The 11,751-nt window shown below is 36.0% G+C and overlaps 1 pseudogene; it reads right to left on the bottom strand.

Moving 5' to 3' along the window:
• Positions 1–1,706: 1,706 nt before the first annotated feature.
• LOC116512804 lies at positions 1,707–11,357 on the bottom strand (annotated as a pseudogene).
• Between the last annotated feature and the right edge of the window lie 394 nt (positions 11,358–11,751).

Genomic DNA, 11,751 nt, shown 5'->3' with positions numbered 1-11,751 from the left:
CAATGACCACCTTTTCCTTTATAAATCTAATGTATTATTTAAATATAAAACTGCCTAGAATCTAGAATACTGGCTACTGTTGGTTCAGTACTTTCGTTTTGAGAATTCCCTTTGGCTTGTATACATAAAAGCTATTCAAATGATCGTAGTGTATTATTACTGCCTTTTAAAAGTACTTTGGCACCTGCCTACTTTCTGCCCCTTTTGCTAGAGTGTTCTCATCAATCCCTATAACTCCTTCAATTCAGTAGTTCAAAGTTGTAGGATTTTTCTCTCTCTAGACTATGCTACATTATCATTTCCATTGAAATAACTGCAAATGTGATAGTAAAGTTTTTTTTAAGAAAGTCTGTATTTTGTTAATTTTTTTGTGACCACAAGTTAAACCTATGTATCACTGATCAATGTTCCTCTGACAAGCCGGCACAAAAAAGAAATCAAGTGATGTGAAAGGACAAAAAGGCAACAGATATGAAGTGTGTGGAGTTCAAGGTCATGAAGTTTCCTGAGGTGATCCTGAAACAACAACACAGTGGAAATAGAGTTATGTCCAAGGCTGGACCCACACACTGGGTGGTTGGAAACATTCCCCCTGCCACCTCCTTCCAACAGCAGCCACCCCCTCCCAAATAGCTGGAAGAGTTTCTGAACCCCTTTTACACAGGGCAGGGGCTGGGTTGCTGGAGAGGGAAATGGAAGGAAGGGTAGCTTCCACCATCTTGTTGCATGTGTCTCTGTTTGGATCAACCCACTGTGTCGTGTTTAGTGAAATAGAAAATAACACTAGACAAAATATACATGAAACAGCAAAAAGCTTCTTTGAAAGAATTAATGTTAAGAGCTTTGCAGAGACACAGCTCAATAAAATAATAATAAAAAATCATGCTTAAAATTTAAAATTCCCATCAGACACAGCAAACCTAAATATTTAGTAAGATAAATGTATACACTATTTTGGGTATTGGAGATAAAGCTTTTAACTAATTGTGGAAGTTGAAGTTGAAAAGGCAATACATTTTTTACACATAAGCTAGAACAAGGAAAGACTAACACACCATTTTAGGAATGGCCATGGCCTGTTGGCATGAAGCACAGCTTATAACCTTTAAAAAATACACCATTTTTTAAAATGCATCACTTACAAAATCTGGATCAATTTATTATTTCAGTTTTATTAGTGTTGTCAATTCAATTTAGCATATGTGGAACTGAGATATACCTTGTTGAGGGAGTTTAAGTAATGCTTGGAAGCCTTTTTGCTAGATCCCACTTTGATTACATAGAACAGCAGCATACAACATTCACAAGCTGTGTCATATTGGCATTACAATAGTCATGTAAGCACAACAGCAAATGCAATAAAACAAGTTACCCTTTTCTTAAATCTGAAATGAAATGTCTGATTTTAAAAAAAATAGCAGTAGTTCATTTTAAGGAATTAGTCTGACATGTTAAGAAATACAATGTCAGTTTTTAAAATGTCTGATAAGCCGAGATAGGCCCATGTTCTTCAGGTACGTTTAACATTATCTTGCCATTTTCTCCGGCATATGCAGTACGTCTTCTGGATCCAAGTCTGGAGAAGAACAAAGAGGAATCTTCCAACTGACACTTCAGAGACGGACTTACCATTATTTCATGCTGAAAATTACTGACCAGAAATAGGCCAGTTGACTTGGCAGTTCCAGTGCTGAGTCTTATGGGTCAAGAAGAGTGACCGCTGCTACTATCATAGACTAGATTCTTTGGGAGGAAAATCCACATTTGTCACCATGGTGACCACAGTCACAATGTCTTCTGTTGTTATGATGTTTGTTAGTCTTTTCATTTGGATAAACCTTTCCTCTATGCAGCCTGCTGATAATCAAGCTTCTGCATCATGATCCCAACACTCTTCTATTGTTTCACAGAGCATTGCCACTCCAGCATGTTTCTGCCAACACTCTCAGAACAGGCCGCTTCTTTTTATGTACCACAACCTCCTACATATCTTTCAGAGAAGGATGACCCACTTCTTCCTCAAAAGGTAACATATACTCATCCACGGGTCCATCTGATGCTGTACATCATGATGCCAATTCCCACAGTACTAATCCCATTCCATACATGTCTATTCTCAAAAATGCATCTCGCTGGAAGTTTATAGCACCTTTTAATAATTCAGGAGCCATATATCTTTGGGTATCAACTTGACCATGGGTATCACCAGCTGACTTCCCACCTCAAATTTTAAAGCAAGTCCAAAATCTGTGATACATGCCGTAAGATTATTTTTCAATAACAGATTTTTGCTCTTGATGTCCCTTTGGGATATAGCTGGTTTATGCCCTTCTTTTAGACCAGGGTTGTCTTCATGAAGATAAGCCAAACCTCTTGCCATAGTTTCAACTATATAACAGAGTTCATTCCATGAAACTATATTAGCTTTCAGTTTGTATTGGTTTTATGGATATGAAATGTTCTACCGCATATTCTAAAGGTTCCTTCCTATTTATGCTATTTCTGGATACATTAAACCACAGTGTTAAATTATAGTAAATAAAATAAAAATAAAACCACTGGTAGAATCAAAATTTCTGGTTCACAATATTATACAAAACCCAACTACTTCAATTCCTTCAATGTAATCTTTTCAAGATCAGCATTCAGGTCTTTGCATGAACTACATTATTTTGTTGTTTTGAAGCTTAGAGTTGCTATGAGTTCAGGTAATGCTGAGTGGTTTACACAGCAGGCTTTGAAGACAATGCTATATTTATTCAGGATGTGAATTTCTACACAAGCATCAGTCTTAAAAAATATGTTGAAGTAAGCACATTAAAGAAAATTGCTCAGTGTGGCTACACATTTTGCATCCAGAATAAGACGAACATTTTAAAGTCCAAATAGATTCTTGCTGTGCCATCATGTTGCTTTTTCTTTTCAAATTGCCAAAGCAGAAAGCAAGTGCTAAAGGAAAGCTTTGGAGATTACCGAAACATGATGACTTTTACTTCCTTACCAAGCAAATTTTATCACATATTTAAACATTTTTGTGCTTCCCTAGCATTTAAAGTGATCAGTCTGAAATCTCTTGACAAGGATTAAAAAATAAAAATAAACTGAAGTTGGAAAACAAGAATTTGGGGGATCATTGACAAGACAACCAAACCATACTAGGTTGAAGTTCAGTCACAAAGATATCATGCATTCCATTACAACAATATTCAATGGAGTTTTGTAAATGGAAAATACTAGCTCATACCAGAAGCCTATTCATTCTCCAGTATTACAGTTACATGTTAAGAAACAGATGCAACAATTTTTTTTAGAAACATGACATTGATTTCATAAACATGACACAGCCATTATTTAACTTTACTGTGATTTACTCAACCCAGAAATGGGAGGGATGGGTGATGTGCAGCACACTGAATCCTAAAATAGTCTAGTCAGTGGTTTCATTTGTTAAGTGAACCCACCATTAACAATAATAGAATCTTTCTACTTGGAGTTATCACCGTGTGATATGGATATATCTGCTAGCATGATGTGGAACATAACATCTAACCATCAAATCTATTTTTTGGGTGAGAGGGAAGGGAGAGAATCATCATTTCTACAGCAATGAATGTAATATGGGAAAAATACTGCCTTTTATCTCAAATCATCTTGCTGGATAATCCTGAACTCTAATATCACAAGGGAAACATTTCTCAAAATTCATATTTTCCTCACTATGAATTTCTTTTCTCCTATGGCAGCAACTTATTAGAAGTTTGCAGATTTGGGGGGGGGGGTAGGGTACAGTGTGTGAGATGGTTTCTGGAAATGACTGATGATGGCCTCACTACTTCACCAGCAAACTTTCCTTCCTCCAAATAAGTGTTGCAGTGAAGTAGGTGATGTTCTTTCCTTTTCCTTCCACATTTTCCTCAGAAGTCTTTTATGGAGATTACTAGTTTTACATCTCAGAACATGAGCTACAATCTCTGCAAAAAAAAGTTAGGAAAAAAATCCAGTTTGTTTCTTTACCATTATTTGGTACATACCAAGGTGATGAACAAGTGAGAATAGAACATGTTAGTCTGTCCATGTTTCTATTTCCAAATTATTTTTAAAAAATATTATTAGAGGCACTGAGCTGTCATAATAAAACTACATTTGCTACTCACATCTCAGCCATCATATCTACCTATACATAGCACTGATATTGACCCTACCACTTCTGCATAGTCTAATTTGCATATATATTTGCATATATATTGCAAATATATTGTTCAAAGGAACAATTGTGGTTCATTCAACAAATCATCATTGAGCAGCTATGACTTAGTGTGAAGTGTGAATCAGGTGATTTAATAGGTTTAAGTCTTTTCTGTAGTGTATGAAAGATTTATTCTGGAATACTTTGGGGTTGCAAATATATTTGCTCCTGCAAAAATAAATGTATGGTATATTTTTTGCTATAACAAAATTTATTTGCTGCTGTTATAACATAAGAAAATTGATTCTGTAAAATTCAATTGCTTTTTAGAAAACATAAAACTGTCGAATAATTCTTAATTTTTATCTTCCTTTCTTGGAATAAAATACTATAAGCAAATTCCCATCTAATAATCTTTTTGTTGTTATTTCAAAAGTACCACACATATAGATACATATTTTTAATTCTGAATGCTTTCACTTTCTCTTGGACCTTCTGCATGGTATATATTCATTCTTTTAAGCTATGAGGATAATTTAATGAAGTTGTTTTTCAAACAGTAAATATACTTGAGTGTCAAGGAATTGTCGAACTGATTTAATATAGGACACAAAATTTAGTTTAGCACGCAGTTCTCTGTGTGTGTTTTTTGACAGAAATGTTTAAAAGCCCAATATGAGATTATATATGTTAATCACAAAGACATATAGTTCTATATTTAACAGACTTGCGTCATGTTTCAATGAATTATATAGGTGGTTATTCCATTCCATTCCATTCTATCCCATCCATTGTTAAAAGATAAAAATACAGCTTAGCTGTATTATTGACTACATATATGCAGTTTTCATGGTATGGCAAAAAGATTGAAATAGTTCGCTTTTGTTTTCTTTCAATATATGTTTGTTTGTTTCCACTTTACAACTCTACAATGCCCTGGATGTGTGGTCCTCTATCCCATTCATAACCATGGCTGACCCTATTTAGGTTCCAAGCTCAAAAAGATTCAGTGAATCCTGCCATTTGCTGAACTATACACCATATATTTAAAACAGATAAATCTAAAATATTTTGAATTTTGTGTTGTGCCTACAAAAATCAAGATAAATGGTCCCCTAAAGGAATTCGAGGAAGCAGCTCTAAATGTAAGGGGCAGAAAAGAAAAAGTAGGCTGAGTTATGTCAAGAAACAAGAGCTCCATGAAGAATATAGAAAGATGGAATTAGTTGGGGAAAATTTGCAAGAAGGAAAGTGTATGGCACAAGACTGGCAGGCCAAATGGAAATCAATAAATTAGGTCTTAAATTAGCTGGGAAATCAGTAAAATGTCTAAGATTAGACCCGCACTCAATAAACCAGCACCTGTTGTCTCTCAGAACTTTTGAATGCAGTTCCAATAGTTCATAAATTGTAACATGGAAAAGAGACGAATTAGTATTGAAATACATGTTAGAAAGTGATATAAAAAAAGACTGAGAAGCACTTTTATGATATAATCAACCATGCAAAACAATTGATAAGTCTACTCACTCAAAGTGCTTCTAGATGCTTTGTGCATTGGAGGGAGTACATGCTTCCAACATGAGGGTGATTTATAATAACTTCTCAAAGATGATTTGCAAGAAAATTCTATGATTTTCTATCATATTAGATCACAGTATGAAATGTAGATTATAAAATTTGTCTCCAAATTGCTTAGATAATAGAATCCTAAAAGAAATATCACAGCAATGAACAATGGTCTCCCACAATTCTTTGCTGAGACAACTAATTTACATTATTTTTTAAAAAAGAAGAAAAAATAAATTGAAGGAATGGATAAGGTGGATATAACTGAATTTTTAAAAGTTTGGAAAAATAGACATATTATCAAGACAAAAAAAAAACATGAATGAGCATTTAAATCATGGGAAGAATAGATTATAGGAAATCAGATCTGTAGCAACCCATATTTTTCAGATTTTCTTTAAAAAAGCAAAAGTGCAGTATTTTTTCTGCAGTGATAGGCAAAGCAGCTATTACTCATATATATAACTAAATGATATAAACACAGTAGTAGATTTCTTATTTATGGGAACAATACCATTAAAAATAGCAGGAATCTCAATGTAACACAAATATGGATCTTGGTTGAAGTTACAAAATGATTCCAACTAAACATGAGCCACAGTAAAAAACCTGTTTCAAAATACTACAAAATCTCATATAGATAAAAATAAAAGTTCTTTCTAAGAGGGTTATAAAGTCATAATTGCCTTAAAATAAGCAAAACAGATGCTAATGAAAAATAAAAGTGAGGGAAGGGGAAATAGCTCCCTTTTGAGAACCTTTGACAAAGTTTACTTAAGGAAACTGAAGACTAGTTTGCCAAATTTCTGTTTATAATATAAGGGCTAATGAATGGTTGATCAGATATCTTGGAGGAAAGAAGGAACAAACAACAGAGGCACATTTGCACAAAAAGGTTTGTGTTGAAAATCCAAGTCCAAGAAAAAAATTCTTATTAAGACATAGAATGAGATGTCTACTATATATTTAAGAATTGTATTTAAGCATTGTAAGCCACCCAGAGTCATTTGATAGTCAGGTGGGTGGCATATAAATTTAATAAATACACTGTTTGGTGTTAAATAAAGGGAAATAAGCAACATTTCATGCATAAAGTGGAAACTACACCAAAATATTTCATTTTATTTATTGTTCTAGGTAATCAAGTGTCGCTTTCACATGGATCATTTTTTTACATTACATTTCATTTCTCTTCCAAACGCAAATAAGGACATAATACCATACATGAAACAGAAATAAAGCAATCAAATTAAGTGTACCTTCATACATTTTTCTTTTCTTTCTTTGATTTATTTTGGGAAAGAAAACATTCAAGATCAACTGGAGCTCTTAAAGTCAGTTATTTTTACATCCACTGCATGCAATTATAACTTCAGAAATCTTTGGACAGCAATGTGGACATCCAGAAGAAACTGGAAAAATAAAATGTGACATTAAGCCATGATTTGTTTAACTTTGCTTAAGTTAATGGGTTTCAAATTCCCAGCCAATCCATCTTGCTGGATTAAGATGAAGCTTCTTTCTCCTCATTTATACTCTAATAGCTTCTGGACACCAATAGAGACTTTGACTGCTTCTCCTCTTCAACTTAAGGTGGTCCCTGTTGATCTACTCCAGTGACTTTATATTAATATGGCCTCTGAGAAATGTAAACCTCATATCCCATCATGAGGTGAGGTCAGAGGGTGGGCAAAGATTAAAAAAAATCCCTTTGGGCGCTATGAGGTAGGATTTTAATGAGGAAAATGAATACGTTTTGCTTACAGAGGCTCAGCACATTTCTTGGCTCCCTTTTTTTTAAAAAAAAAAAGCAAATGAAAACATTGTGTCACTGAACAGCTGCCATTTTGATATAGAACTTTAATCATGCAATCTTGAAGCTTCAATGGATAGAAAGTTGAAACTGAGGGCAGCAATGGATTTATATTGCCTAGCCCTGCAATATCTTACAGAGATTGTTTCACAGACATTTAAAAAATTGGTAGTACAATGTACCATTGTCAATTTTTGATGTTGGAAAAAAGGGACTCCATAGGCCAAGCAAAGAAGCAAGTGAACTCAATGGGGCTTTGGATACTCATCATTGTCATTCAGCAGAACGTTTGGTATAAATGTATTTGAGCTCATATGTATTATGAACTGCCTTCCATTGAGGACCTGTATACTGCACGAGTCAAAAAGAGGGCTGTGAAAATATTTACAGACCCCCTCACATCCTGAACATAAACTGTTTCAACTCCTACCTTCAAAACGATGCTATAGAGTATGCACACCAGAACAACTAGAACAAGAACAGTTTTTTCCCGAAGACCATCACTCTGCTAAACAAATAATTCCCTCAACAGTCAAACTATTTACTGTATTTTTCAGACTATAAGATGCACCTTTCCCCCCAAAAAAGAAAATCTGGGTGCACCTTATACACTGAATACATTTTTGGCATCTCGAAACCCCACCCCTTCACAAAAATGGGCATGCAAAGGGTTTGGGAGGCCTGCAAAATGTTCCTGGAGGCTGGGGGGGCAGCAATGATCAAAAATAGTCCATTTTTGCTTGTTTTTGCCCCCTCGAGCCCCCAGGAACACTCTACAAGCCTCCTAAAGGCTATGCATGCCCCTTTTTTGACAAAAAAAGGCCAATTTTCATGAAAAACAGGCCATTTTTTGCTCATTTTTGCCCCTCCCCCAGCCCTCAGGAGCACTTTGCAGGCCTCTCAAACTCTCTGTATGGCCCATTTTACCTCTTCAAAATCTTGGTGCATCTTATACTACGGTGTGACTTATACTCTGAAAAACACGGTACTAAGTCTGCACTACTACTAATCTTCTCATCATTCCTATCACCCATCTCCTCCCACTTATGACTGTATGACTGTAACTTTGTTGCTTGTATCCTTACGATTTATATTGATTGTTTCCTAATATGATTTGATTGCTTATTTGTATCCTATGGCTATCATTAAGTGTTGTATCTTATGATTCTTGATGAATGTATCTTTTCTTTTATGTACACTGAGAGCATATGCACGAAGACAAATTCCTTGTGTGTCCAATCACACCTGACCAATAAAGAATTTTATTGTATTATACATTGACTCCCAAGAAAAAGAGATAGAAATAAAGCATATCACAAAAAATAAATATAAGATATAGATTTGCCTAAAATTTGCACGCTATTTTTAAAGGTAGATGCAAACTTAGTAATAATGTTGATAATGAAACTTAAAATGCAATGCAGATCACCATGTCGATAAAATTACAAAATTATTACTTGTTTACTTCATCACATTCCTTGAAGCCATGTCTCCTGGTTCAGATACTGGATTATCTGGTACAAAGTAGAACAGATGGTCAGCCTGCTTCCCAATCCATAATTATACCTACTTCCTAGTCAAAAATTGTTTCTTGCAAACATTTTTATCTTTGGAATTATGTGGCATTTGATTATGCACCAAATTGGAAATGACTGAATGGTTAATGTCAGGAAAAAAATTAACCACTTTGGTTTGGGTTTTTTTTCTATCTCTCAGCAACAATTAAAATGAAAAGCGAAGTTTCACATGTACAAAATGTTCCAATTTGGATAAGACAGTTTTGGTTTCAGGGAACACTATCTGTCCAAAACTATAGCACAGTAATAATCTGGGATGGTGCATTAATCCCAGCTGGCAGAATTTTCTATGGTGGGGTTGAAACCATAGCAGCAGGCAAAACAACTTCCCCATTGTAGGAAAAGTCAAATTCAGGAACATGGCACACTAGCCTCTCTCAGATTTACTTCCTTAGTCATTCACTGTTTGTTGTGGCCTTCCAGTGGCCAGCAGAGCTGGTAGCAAAGTCAGACAGTGAGGAGGCTGGGAAGGAACATGAGCCAGTCCTTGAGGCTGGAGGAGGCTCGGGCGAGGGGTCTGCATCAGAGGCAGAGATGGGGCAAAGGCCATCTGGCAGTTCTCAGTTGCCTTCAGAGCTAGACAGCAGTGAGGCAAAGGAACAGCTGGAGCCTGTTCCCAGTGTGCACATGCGCAGAGCTGCCACAAGAAAAGAACAGCTCAGAAATCAGTGTCTACTTGGAAGTAAAGCCACAGGTGGACGGTGAATGGCCTTTCCCATAGGAAATAAGAGGAGTGAAAGGGGAGTGGGCTTTTGCAGGAAACAATTTGGTCACTCGTCCAATCATTCATTTCAGGAATGTGAAGATCTGTCCCTGAATCTCAGAGACTTTGTGCCAAGTCTTTCCTTGCACTGTACTGCGTTTGGAAAGTATTTGCATGGCAGCTTTCCAAACTAGATAAGGTCTGTGGTCATAAATTCATCTTTGAAAGACTGTTTACCAGGCCTTGCTGAATGTGAATGAGAGGAATTCACATTCGTTTAATAAAAGGGGTTTTGCTGGGACCAGGAATATGCTTCGGGCTTTTGGGGGAAGCCTACGTCAAAACACTCTTATAGTAACTGTACTTATGGTATAAATTCAAAGAGAGTTTATACAAGACCCACTCCAAACTGCCTCTCAATCCAGTATTATTATACAATTGTATCACAGCGGCCAGTTGTTTCGCCGGATTTGGCATTGGTTACTAGTTGGGTCCCACCCAGGGGCCTAGGACGTCATAACGTATTTTCATAATATGCGTGCAGATCCAAGCAGTGCGGCTTTTTGCATTTGACTGATGGTGCTTTTGTCAATTTTTAACTGTTTTAAATGTAATTCCAGTGCTTTTGGAATAGCACCCAGTGTGCCAATTACCACTGGAATTACCACTGCTGGTTTGTGCCATAGTAGTTGAATTTCGATTTTTAAGTCCTGGTATTTTGCAATTTTTTCATGTTCCTTCTTGGTGACCCTGCTATCACCTGGTATTGCAATGTCTATGATTGTGACCTTATTTTTCTCAACCAGTGTGATGTCTGGTGTATTATGCGCCAGTATTTTGTCGGTTTGTATACGGAAATCCCACAAGATCTTGACCATCTGATTTTCTGTGACTTTTTCAGGCTGGTGTTCCCACCAGTTTGTTGCTGTTTTAATATTATAATTTTTGCACAAATTCCAATGGATCATTTGTGCTACTGAATTGTGCCGCAATTTATAATCAGTCTGCGCAATTTTTTACAGCAGCTGAGTATGTGATCAACAGTTTCATCAGCTTCTTTGCAAAATCTGCATTTGGCAGCATCAGAGGATTTTTCAATTTTGGCCTTAATGGCATTTGTGCGGATAGCTTGTTCTTGCGCAGCCAGGATTAGTGACTCTGTTTCTTTCTTTAATGTACCTGTTGTTAACCATAACCAAGTTTGTTCACTGTCCACTTTATCTTTTATTTTTTCCAGAAATTGGCCATGCAGTGCTTTGTTCTGCCAACTCTCCATTCTTGATTTTATCACATCTTTTCTGTATTCTTGTTTCATCTGTTGGGCCTTCAGTAGATTTTTGTTCTTTACTTTGATTAATAGATGTTCTTGACTTTCTTTTAAATAATCAGTCAGTGCATGTTTTTCTTCTTCAACTGTTTGTTTCACTTGTAATAACCCTCTGCCACCAGATTTTCGGGGCAGGTATAGTCTATCAGTATCACCACGTGGATGTAAACTGTAGTGCATTGTCATTAGTTTCCTTGTTTTTTGGTCCAAAATGTCCAAATCTGCTTGTGTCCAGTTAACTATACCAGCTGTGTATCTTATAACTGGTATTGCCCAGGTATTTATGGCCTTGATTGTATTTCCACCATTCAATTTAGATTTCAAAATTTTCCTAACTCTGTTGGTGTACTCTCGCCTGACCATAGTTCTTACTTCTCCATGCTTGATGTTATCCAACTGCAGAATGCCTAAGTATTTGTAGGCTTCATTTTCACTGCATTTAATTAGTTGGCCATTGGGCATTTCAATTCCCTCACATGCAGTGATTTTGCCCCTTTTTATGGATACAGTGGCACATTTTTCCATGCCAAACTGCATTGAAATATCGGTGCTGAATACTCGGACTGTGTTTGTCAA

Source organism: Thamnophis elegans, chromosome 8 (assembly GCF_009769535.1).
Source record: "Thamnophis elegans isolate rThaEle1 chromosome 8, rThaEle1.pri, whole genome shotgun sequence".
In the NCBI taxonomy this organism is placed as follows: Eukaryota; Metazoa; Chordata; class Lepidosauria; order Squamata; family Colubridae; genus Thamnophis; species Thamnophis elegans.
This window is presented reverse-complemented; position numbering and strand designations above follow the sequence as displayed.